The following is a 10190-nucleotide window of genomic DNA, read 5'->3' as shown; positions in this document are numbered from 1 at the left end:
AATATATGTGTCTTAATTTTTTCTAGTGTCGAATAGTCTTAGTTATTGGCCGTTGAAAAGCAGTGTACCGGTAGTGGCGTTTTGGCCGTTTAAGGGTTAATCGTTAAGAATATATTTTATTTGTTCAAATTGGTTGTTGTTAGTATAAAATTATTCTTTGGGGTTAAAAATTCCTCTATTTTGTTAAAAATTTATTTTATTAGGGAAGATTAATTTTTTACTGAAACTTTAACTATTTGAATTCTGGTTAATAATTTATTCCTTTAGACGAAATTTGAGGTATTTTCTTGAATATTCATCTTTTTTAGTTACGTTCAACTATTTCGGTTTAAAATAAAGATATTTTTTAAATTGAAATATCAACTATAATATTTTTCACTGAGAATTCATATTTTTAAGTTGAAATTTCAATTACTGAGTTGAAAGTGGAACTATTTTCTTAAAAATTGATTTTTTTGTTGTTGATGATTCATCATTTTAGTTGCAAACCCATTTCTGTTCAAAATTTAGAAATTAAGTTAGAAATTCTTATTATTTTTCTCGGTCGAAAATTTATTTTTCTAAACAAAAATTTTACTATAAAGTTGGAAATTCTTTAAAAAATGGATGTATTTTGATAAAAATTCATATATTTGGTATTTGATTATTTCGTGGAAAATAAATTTTATTTGGTTGAGAATTATTTTGTTTTACTGAAAATTTAACTTTTTTTTTAAATTTGTCTTTTTGGTAGAAAACTAATCTCATTTTGCTGAAAGCTGTTTTTAAATTTTTTTAACTGAAAATTTCACTATTCTTTTTTTAAATGAAAAATTATCTTTTTTTTAGATTAAACTTCGTGTCTTTTATTGAAAATGTCACCTTTCAGGTAGGAAATTATGGTTTTTATTTGCAAATTAAAATATTTCGTCAAAAATTTATTTTATTTGAATGAAGATTCTTTCTTTTTTACTGAAAATCAAATTATGTATTCCAGTTTGAGTTAAAAATTTAACTTTTTTTTTAATTAGTCTTTTTTAGTTGAATGCGACTATTTTTGTGTAATTAATAATTCACATTTATGGCATCAAAATTTAATTGCTGAGTTGAAAGGGAAACTACTTTGTAAAAAATTAATTTTTTTAGTTGATTATTTATCATTCTAGTTGAAAACACTTTTTTTCTTCAGAATTCCGGATTTTAGGAACTATTGCATGTTCAGTTAAATATTAATTTCTTTTGTTTAATATTCAACTATAAGTTGCAGATTCTTTTAAACATTTAAATATTTGGTTGAAAATGTTTTTTTGTGTTCTTTTTGTTTTTATTGTAAAGTAAGTTTTCGAACTGAAAATTTAACTATTGTATTTTTGATTAATTCTGATTATTCTGATTATTTCTGATAATTTTTTTAAAAATAAATTTTTAAATTAAAAGTTTATTTATTACAATTTTGATTTAAAATAGATCTGTTTTACTTGGAGTTTCCAATATATGATTAAAAATGTATGTATTTTGATAAAAATGCTTTATTTTTTATAAAAAATTAATGTTCTTGGTTGAAGATTCGTCTTTTTGGCTAAAAATCGGACTATTTTGTTGAAAATTCGTGTTTTCGTTTTTGTTGAAGTTTATTTTTTTTTTTTAATTTTAGATATTATTTGTTTGGTTAATTTTTTTTGTATAAATATATCATTTTTTAACATTTAAATTACTTTATTTCTGTTTTAAAACTGGTATTTGTAATAATTAGTGCATGTTATTTTATTATAAATGTTTTTGGATTAATTACATTTTTAAGGTTTTCAAATCAAAATATTTAAATTTTTAACGATGAAAATAACATTGAATTATTTAATTTTTCAGGTTTAACTGCGAAAAAATTCATTATTATTTTATTTGTTATTACTCAAATTCAGTATAATATTTTTTCTTTATAATCATATTATTTTCTATTTTATTAAACCAACCTTGATTTATTCAATCATTTTTTTAATAAAAAAAGTTGTAAAAAAATCTATTTTAAAATAATTTTTTTTTTGTACAAAAATGATCAAAAACAAATTTCAACCCAAAAATTATTTAGATAAATGATTTTTAATATTATATTCACATTCAGAAGAAATAATCACATGAAATTAAAGATTCTGGCAAGCGGTGGATTTAAAAATAAATGTTTATAAGCACAAATACTAAGAAGATCGTAAAAATAGTGCAAAATTTATTTCAAATTGAAAAATAATTTTTTTTTAAATAAGCATAAACATTTATTTTTTCATTCCTCAGAGAAGAACCTCAGTAGTGGTCACGATTGGATTAGTTAGGGAAGGTCAAAAAAGCCCCCTTCCCTTGATATAATAATATTTTTCTCACACAAAGTATAAATATATCCTCTGGCATTCGAATATTCGTGGAAAATGTCAGTGCTCATTAATTCCGTGAAGACGGAATTGCAAGAAAACGCAAAAAAATACGTCGCGTCGACACCTATCAAAAATACCACTTGTATTATTTATTTCCACAGTTTTTCACACGAAAATCTCCTTTCATATGCCAAATTTATTTGTTTCTAAAAAAAATGTACGATTGTACTTCCTCGAAAAAAGGGGACAGAGAACTCTGAAACTGGTTAAATTTAGTTCTCAAATTCTCCACGGTGGCGCTGAAATAGGAAAAATGGCGGCTCAAAAGGCGAACAGCTGATTTGATTTTCGTCCCCTTTTCTCAAACAATTTAAATTCAGAAGCACTTTAGGTTCGTAAGGTCATTTTAATTAATTATAACTGATTATAAGTGCGCAATTCTTAAACGGTTTAATTTGTAATAAATAAAAAATTAATGTCAGACCAAATAGTTGAATTGCAAGAAAATAGTTTAACTTTCAAATAAAATATATTAATTTTGAGGCAAATAATTCAAATTTTAACCACAAAGATGTATACATTTTTCAACCAAATGAACGAATTTTCGAAAAAAAATTAATTTCTTTTCAACAAAGAAGTTCAACTTACTACCACTTTTTAGTAACTCAAGATATTGAATTTTCAACGAAATACTTGATTTTTTTTGCCAAAATGTTGACTTTTGAACTAAAAATTCAACAAAATATTTCAATTTCGAATAAAAAAAAAGTTTTCAACTAATAAAATGAATTTTCTACAAACTAATCGAACTTTGAACAACTTATTATCAAATTTATAAACTTTTAACCAAAATGTTGAATGTGAGGAAAATTTGGTTTAATTTTTTTTGTGAGCTGGAAGAACATTGTTTTATTTAAAGATTTTTATTGTGTTGGAAGGGACATTTTTTCAAGTTACTCTAAACTGTAAGAGGCACGATTCTTTATGAATTGGATAAGGCTATTAAAAAAAATATTTTTATGGTGTTTAGGGGAAAATATTTAGAGGAAATTTTGGTTTTCAATGTTTTTCAATTCGAAGAGAAATTTTTATACATTATTTGTCACAGACTTGGATGACCGAAATGTTTTATTTCGAAATTAGAAGAGACCGTTTTTTTCATAGGAATTTAATTCAGATAAAAGGGATAACGTTTGATTTTCAATATTTTTTCTGATTTTTTAAAAAGATTTTTATCGAGTTGGAAGGAAGGCAGAGGTTTTAATTTTTTCTGAATTGAAAAAGGAACATTTTGAATTCGAAAATAGAAAATTATAATTATTCACTGTTGTTTTTCGGAACAGATAGAGGTTCTATTGATTATTTTTATTGAGTTGCTAGAAATAAAATTAATGTTCTTTATTTTTTGTCATGAATTAGAAGAGGCTATTGTTTCTTTTTAACATTTTTATTAAGCTCAAGCAAAGAATATTTTATTTTCCTTTTGTTACAAAATCAATTTTTCTATTGAAAAAGTCCATTTGTTTGTTGAAAGTTTCATTTTTTGGTTCAAAATTCATACTTTTGGTTAGGAATTTAACGACTTTATTGAAAACGCTTTTTCCGTTTAACTTAACTGATTGATAATTCGTCTTTTGTTTGGACTTAACATAAGGTAACTTAAAAAAAAAAGAAATAGGGGGTCTTAGTGTTTTTATCATTGGGTTTATTTGTTTGGGTTCTCTGGTTTGGTTGTTTTGGATTGGTTGGTTTTTTGTTGATTTGGGTTGGCTTGGCTTGTTTAGTTTGGGTTAGTTTGTTTGGGTTTGATTTAGTTTGTTTGTGCTGGTTGGTTTTGACTAGTCTGTGTTAGTTGATTTTTTTGGGTTCGTTTGTTTCTTTGCATGGGTTGAATGGGTTCCTTTTGGTTATTTTTTTGATTTGGTTCGTTTGAGTTGATTCGCCTGGTTTGTTTCATTTAGGGTTTTTCGGTTAGTAAAGTTTGGTTTATTTGCTTGACATTGCTGATTTGGGTTTGCTGATTTGGATTGATTGGTTTGCGTTGGTTTGGATTTGTTGGTTTGGGTTAGTTTGTTTGGGTCAGTTTATTTGGGTCAGTTTGTTTAGGTTAGTTTGTTGGAGTTCGTTGGCTTGGATGATTTAGTTTGGTTATTTTGGGTTGCTGGGTTTTGGTTGGTTTGGGTTGGTTTGAGTTTGTTGATTTGGGTCGTTTAGTTTGGGTTAGTTGTTTTGGGTTAGTTAGTTTGATTCAGTTGTTTTGTGCTGGGCTCGTTTGTGATAACTCGTCTAAGCATGATCGCTTGTGTTAGTTCCTTTGCTTTGATTGTCTTGAGTTAGTTCGTTTAGTTCGATTTCTTCGAGTTCTCTCGTTTGAGTTGATTCGCTTGGCTTGGGTTCTTTGGTTTGGGTTGTTTGGTTTACTTGTTTTGGGCCGGTGGGTTTCAGTTCGTTTGAGTTTGTTTGGGTTGTTTAGTTTGGGTTCGTTGCTTTGGGTTTCATTTAGTAATTTTGTACTGGTTGTTTTTGATTAGTTTGTGTTACCTGGTTTGGGTTGGTTGGTTGGTTTGCTTGAGTTGGATGGGTTAGATGATTTGGGTGGGTTTGTTTGATTTGGTTCGTTCTTGATCACTCATATGAGCATGATTGCTTGTATTAGTTCCTTTGCGTTAATTGTCTTGAGTTGGTTTGTTTTGGTTAATCCGTTGAAATTAGTTTGTTTTGAGTTAGTTCACTTAGTGTGATATATTTAGATGCGTATGCTTTGGTAAGTTTCGGTAGCTTTGCTTGACTTTGCTAGTTTGAGTTGGTTGCTTAGCGTAGGTTTGGGTTGGTTTGTTTTGTTTAGTTTGGGTTATTTGGCTTGGTTTATTTGATTTAGATTAGTTGATTTGATTTAGTTATTTGCGCTGGTTGGTTTCGATTAGTTAGTGTTAGTTGGTCTAGGTTGGTTTGTTTCCAGTTGTTGAATTTGGGTTGTTTGGTTTGAATTAGTTTGTCTGAAAAGTTAGTTTGTGCTGTTTGGTTTGGATTAGGTTGTGTTAGTTGGTTGGGGTTGGTTTGGTTGGTTGGCATAGTTTTGATAGTTCGGATGAGTTCCTTTGTTCTAGTTCATTTGAGATCACTCGTATGAGCATGACCTCTTATGTAAGTTCCTTTATGTTGATTGTTTTCAGTTCATTTAGTTTCATTTGGGTTGATAATTTTCGGTTGGTTTGCTTGACATGGCTAACTTTGGTTCTTTGATTAGGGTCGGATGGTTATCGTTGGTTTGGGTTGTTTGGCTCGGGTTGTTTGACTTGGGTTAGTTGGTTCAGGTTAGTTAATTTGCTTTAGATGGTTTGTGCTGGTTGGGTTTGATTAATTTGTGTTAGTTGGCTTGGGTTGTCCTTTTTCGGTTAGTTTGCGTAGGTTGCTAGTTTGGACTGGATTCTTTATCTTATTATGTTTGAGATGACTCGTTTGGGTATGATCGCTTGCGCTAATACCTACGGTTTTTTTGAGCTGGTTCCTTTGGTTTAGTTTGTGTTTGATCGTTTGGGTTGGTTCCTAATTCAATTAGTCGTTTATACTTATGTGTGTAGATTTCCACTAATTAGCAGTAAACAGATCGATGCTATTTGAATTAATAAAAAAACTACTACAAATCAGTCCTTTTCTACTAGTTCAGATACAGAGATGAGAAATTGAAAAAAGTTTCGGATTTGGTTAAAAAGAACCCTTTATTTCCTCTTTTGAATAAATTCTGAGCTACTTTACTTTTCATGAGGAGTCCAAGATTGCTGACGCAGTTCATGGACGACCCCTTTTTTCGTAGCCCAAAAAAAGTGATGCCTAAGCGTCAAAGGAAAAAAAAACTTGGCAAAAGGAAGGAGGTGCTCCACTGATAAAGAGGTCTTTCGAATGGCGAAACGTCTTGGACGCCAAGTGGGTTTTGACCGATAAGAAGGCGAATGTCCGTATGATCGCCGTTCAACAAAATAGCGCGCAAACTTGCACTCCTTGCATACAGATGTTTTTGCTATGCTTACTTACACAGGGAAAATAATACCGTCATTGAAAAGATGATATTACTTTTTATCAACTTTCAAAACACCTGTAGGCTTTTGTTGCCTTCAGCTACAATAACAAATGCAAAACCCGAGGGTTATTGACTCCGTTCATGAGAAAAAACGCACTTTGTGATGCAACTATAAAGAATCTTCTTTCAAAATATTCCTCAATAATAGGAAACATTTTATTTAAATATTCCTGAAATTAGAGGAGAAAGTAAAAATGGTGAAGAGTGGTTACAAATAAGGGTTACATAGACTATTAGGACGTTAATTAAATCGTTGAAATCTTTTTCAAAACTTCCCTATTATAATCCCCTTTCTCCTTCTTTACATCTCCACTCCTCACTTTATTCTTCGATACCCATTGCTATCTAACTTCATCTTCCTCTTGTTACCCCTGAAATATCCCCATTTTTCTCATCCCTTCGGCGGACACTCGCCTTCTCATATTTCCCTCCCCAGTCATCACTTTCCCTCCTCTACTCATAAGCACTACCCTTCTATTCCTTCCTTCCTCTTACTTACCTTCTTTTCATTTCCCCTATTCTCCTTACTTTCTCTTCCATCATTACTCCTTACCCCTTTTTCCCTCGCCTCCCTTGATATCCCTCCCCTAATTGTCTCTTACTTTACTTACCTTCCATTTTCACACTTTCACGGCTAACACTTCCCTTCCTCTAATTCGTTTTCCAAAATTATTACTTTCCTTTCCCTGCTCACACGCACTACCCCACTAGCCCTCCCAGCACTTCTCACACTCATTTCTGATTATTCCCCCTACTTTCCCTAACATAACTTCCGCTACTCCCCCCACCCCAATTTCCCTTCACTGCCGTACTTTTCCTTCCCTCATTTCTACTTGCTTTCTAAATGAAATGCCTTGAATTCTCTTGAAATGTTTTAGGGTATTTTAAAATATTCCAAGAAATTCGCAATATATTTTAATAATTTGAAAGGATTTGAAAGGATTTTAAAGATTTCAGGTTATTTTTAAATTTTAAGGCATTCCAAGTTTTAAAAAGTTTCAAAGGATTCCAGCAGATTTGAAACATTTTTAGTTATTTTGATCAAAATTTGTAAAATTGTTTTTTCTTCTTTCTTATTGTTTTCTTTTTTCTTAAAAAGAGAAGGTTGAAGAAAGAAATATTCCCTACAAAAGTTGAATGCGCTCTAAGAGGAAAATTCGAGGGAAGTCATGACCTAAAGACACATGTCATTTTACAAGGTCATTCGTCGTGAACTTTTTATTTGTCGTTAATATTCAGCCAATGAGGACAATACATGAGAAGTTTGTTGTCCATTCATATTGGGATGGAAGTTTTAAAAAACTGGCTGAAAGTCAATATTTCGTTGTTCGGGTTGGCTGGTTTGGTTTCGTTAGTTTGGGTTGGTTAGTTTGCGTGGCTTCGATGTGTTTGATGGTTTGTTTTGATTCTTTTTGTTTGATAGTTGGTTTGTGATGACTTGTTAGGACATGCTCGTTTGCGTTAGTTCCTTTAAGTTAGTTCGTTCTGTTTGGTTTGTTTGAACTCGTTTGTTCGGGTTGGTTTGTTTAGGTTTATCGTCTTGTGTTGGTTCGTTTAGTTTGTTTGGGTTAGTTTGCGTGGGTTGGATGGGTTTGATGGTTTGGGTTGGCTCCTTTTGTTTGGTAGTTGGATTGGCATGACTTGTTAGGGCACGTTCGTTTTCGTTAGTTCCTTTGGGTTAGTTACTTCTGTTTGATTTGTTTCGAATCGTTTGTTCGGGTTGGTTCTTTTGAGTTGATTGGTTTGTGTTGGTTCATTTGGTTTGTTTAGGTTGGTTTGCATGGGTTGGATGGATTTGATAGTTTCGGTTAGTTCCTTTGAGTTGGTTGGTGTGTGTTGACTGGTTTGGACATGCTCATTTATTTTACTTCCTTTGGGTTCTGTTTGGTTTTGTTTGGGCTCGTTTATTTGGGTTGGTTTACTTGGTTTGATTGGTTTGAGTTTATCAATCTGGTTCATTTGGGCTCGTCTGTTTGGGTTGGTGCGTTTGGGCTGGTACGTTTGGCTTGATGGGTTTAAGTTGGTTCGTTTTGTTTTGTTCATTCGGATTGGCTTGCGGTGGTTGGTATGTGTCAGTTGGTTTGATTTAGGTTTTTTTATCTGTCTGGTTTATTTGCGTGGGTTGGATGGATTTGATAGTTTGGATTAGTTTCTTTGGGTTTTTTGATTTCTGTTGACTCGTTTGGGCATGCTCGCTTGCGTTAGTTCCTTTGGGCCAGTTCGTTCTGTTTGGGCTTGTTTGTTCAGGTTGGTTCATTTGGATTGATTGGTTTTTGCTGTTTCGTTTGATTTTGTTTATTTGGGTTGGTTTGTTTGGCCTGTTTGGTTTGTGTTAGTTGATTTGGGTTTATTTGTTTGGGTTTGTTGGTTCGTTTTCATGGGTTGGATAGGCTTGATGGCTTAGGTAGTTTCCTTTGGCTTAGTACGTTTGTGTTGGTTCGTTTGCGCCTTCTCGCTTGCGTTATTTCCTTTAGGTTGGTAACTTTCCTTTGGTCCGTTTGGGCTTGTTTGGGCTCGTTCTTTTGAGGTTATTGATTTGAGTTGGTTTTTTTTATTTGTTGAGGTTGGTTGGTTTCGGTCGGTCTGTTTGGGTTTGTTGGTTTGGGTTGGTTGTTGTGGGTTGGTTGGTTTTGGGTTGGTTGGTTTGCGTTAGTTTGTTTGTGATGGTTCGTTTGGGTTGGTTTGTGTCAGTTAGCTTGGGTTGGTTTGTTTCAGTTGGTTCGTTTGGGTTATTTTATTTAAGTTGGTTCTTTTTGTTTGTTCACTTTTTTAAAAAATTGAAAAAAATCGACTGTGATCCTTTTTATGTACATTTTGTGCCGTGTCCTTTTCGAAGAGATTTCCAGTAAGATTACCAGTAATTTTAATAGATTTGATAGGATATAAAATATTTGAGGGAATTTTAGAAGACCTGAAGGAAATTTTATTTGATATTGATAATCTTAAGGGATTTCAAAGATTCAATGGACATTTTAAAGAGCACAATAAATTTTTAAGAGTCTTCAAAATTTTAAGACATATAACAAAATTTGATAGGAATTATACCTTATTTTTGAAAATTCAAAGGAATTTTCAATCGGTTTTAATTATTTAATATGATTTGATATATTTAAAGAAATTTTAAAAGATTCCAAGGAATTTTCAAGAGCTCTTCGAAATTTCAATAAATTTCAAAAGATTTAAGACATTTTTGGATATTTTAAAAGATGCTAAGGAATTATCAGTCAATACCAATGTTTTGAATAGATATTAAATTTTTTTGAAGTTTTAAGGGCATTTTTAAGAATTGCAAAGAATTTTTAAAGCTTTGAAAAATTTAATTTGTTTTTAAAACTTTTCAAAGTATTAGAAATATTTAAGCTTGTTTAAAATATATTTCAATAATTTTACATGATCCTAAAAAAGTTTCATACATTTTAAGCTATTTTTAAAACATTAAAAAAAAATTCAAGAGATTCCAAAAATTCCAAAAGATTTCAGAAAATTTCAAAGGATTTGAAATATTTTGGAACATTTAAAGATATTACGGAATTTTTAAAGATTCCAAGGAACTTGTATTGAATTTCAATAATTTCAAGGTATTCCAAAGAATTCGACATCTTTTTTGGAGGCAGTTTTCTGAGGAATTTTCAGTATACGACAATAATTTGAAGGATTTTCAAAATTTTTAAAAACATTTCAAAGCATTTTTTTCAATTTTAAGGACATCCAAGTAGCTTTAAAAAATTTCGTTTTCAAAAGATTTTTAACCATTTGACAAATCTTAGGGT

Source organism: Belonocnema kinseyi, chromosome 5, assembly GCF_010883055.1.
Source record: "Belonocnema kinseyi isolate 2016_QV_RU_SX_M_011 chromosome 5, B_treatae_v1, whole genome shotgun sequence".
Lineage (NCBI taxonomy): Eukaryota > Metazoa > Arthropoda > Insecta > Hymenoptera > Cynipidae > Belonocnema > Belonocnema kinseyi.
The sequence above is the reverse complement of the archived record's forward strand: the minus strand, read 5'-3'. Positions refer to the sequence as shown.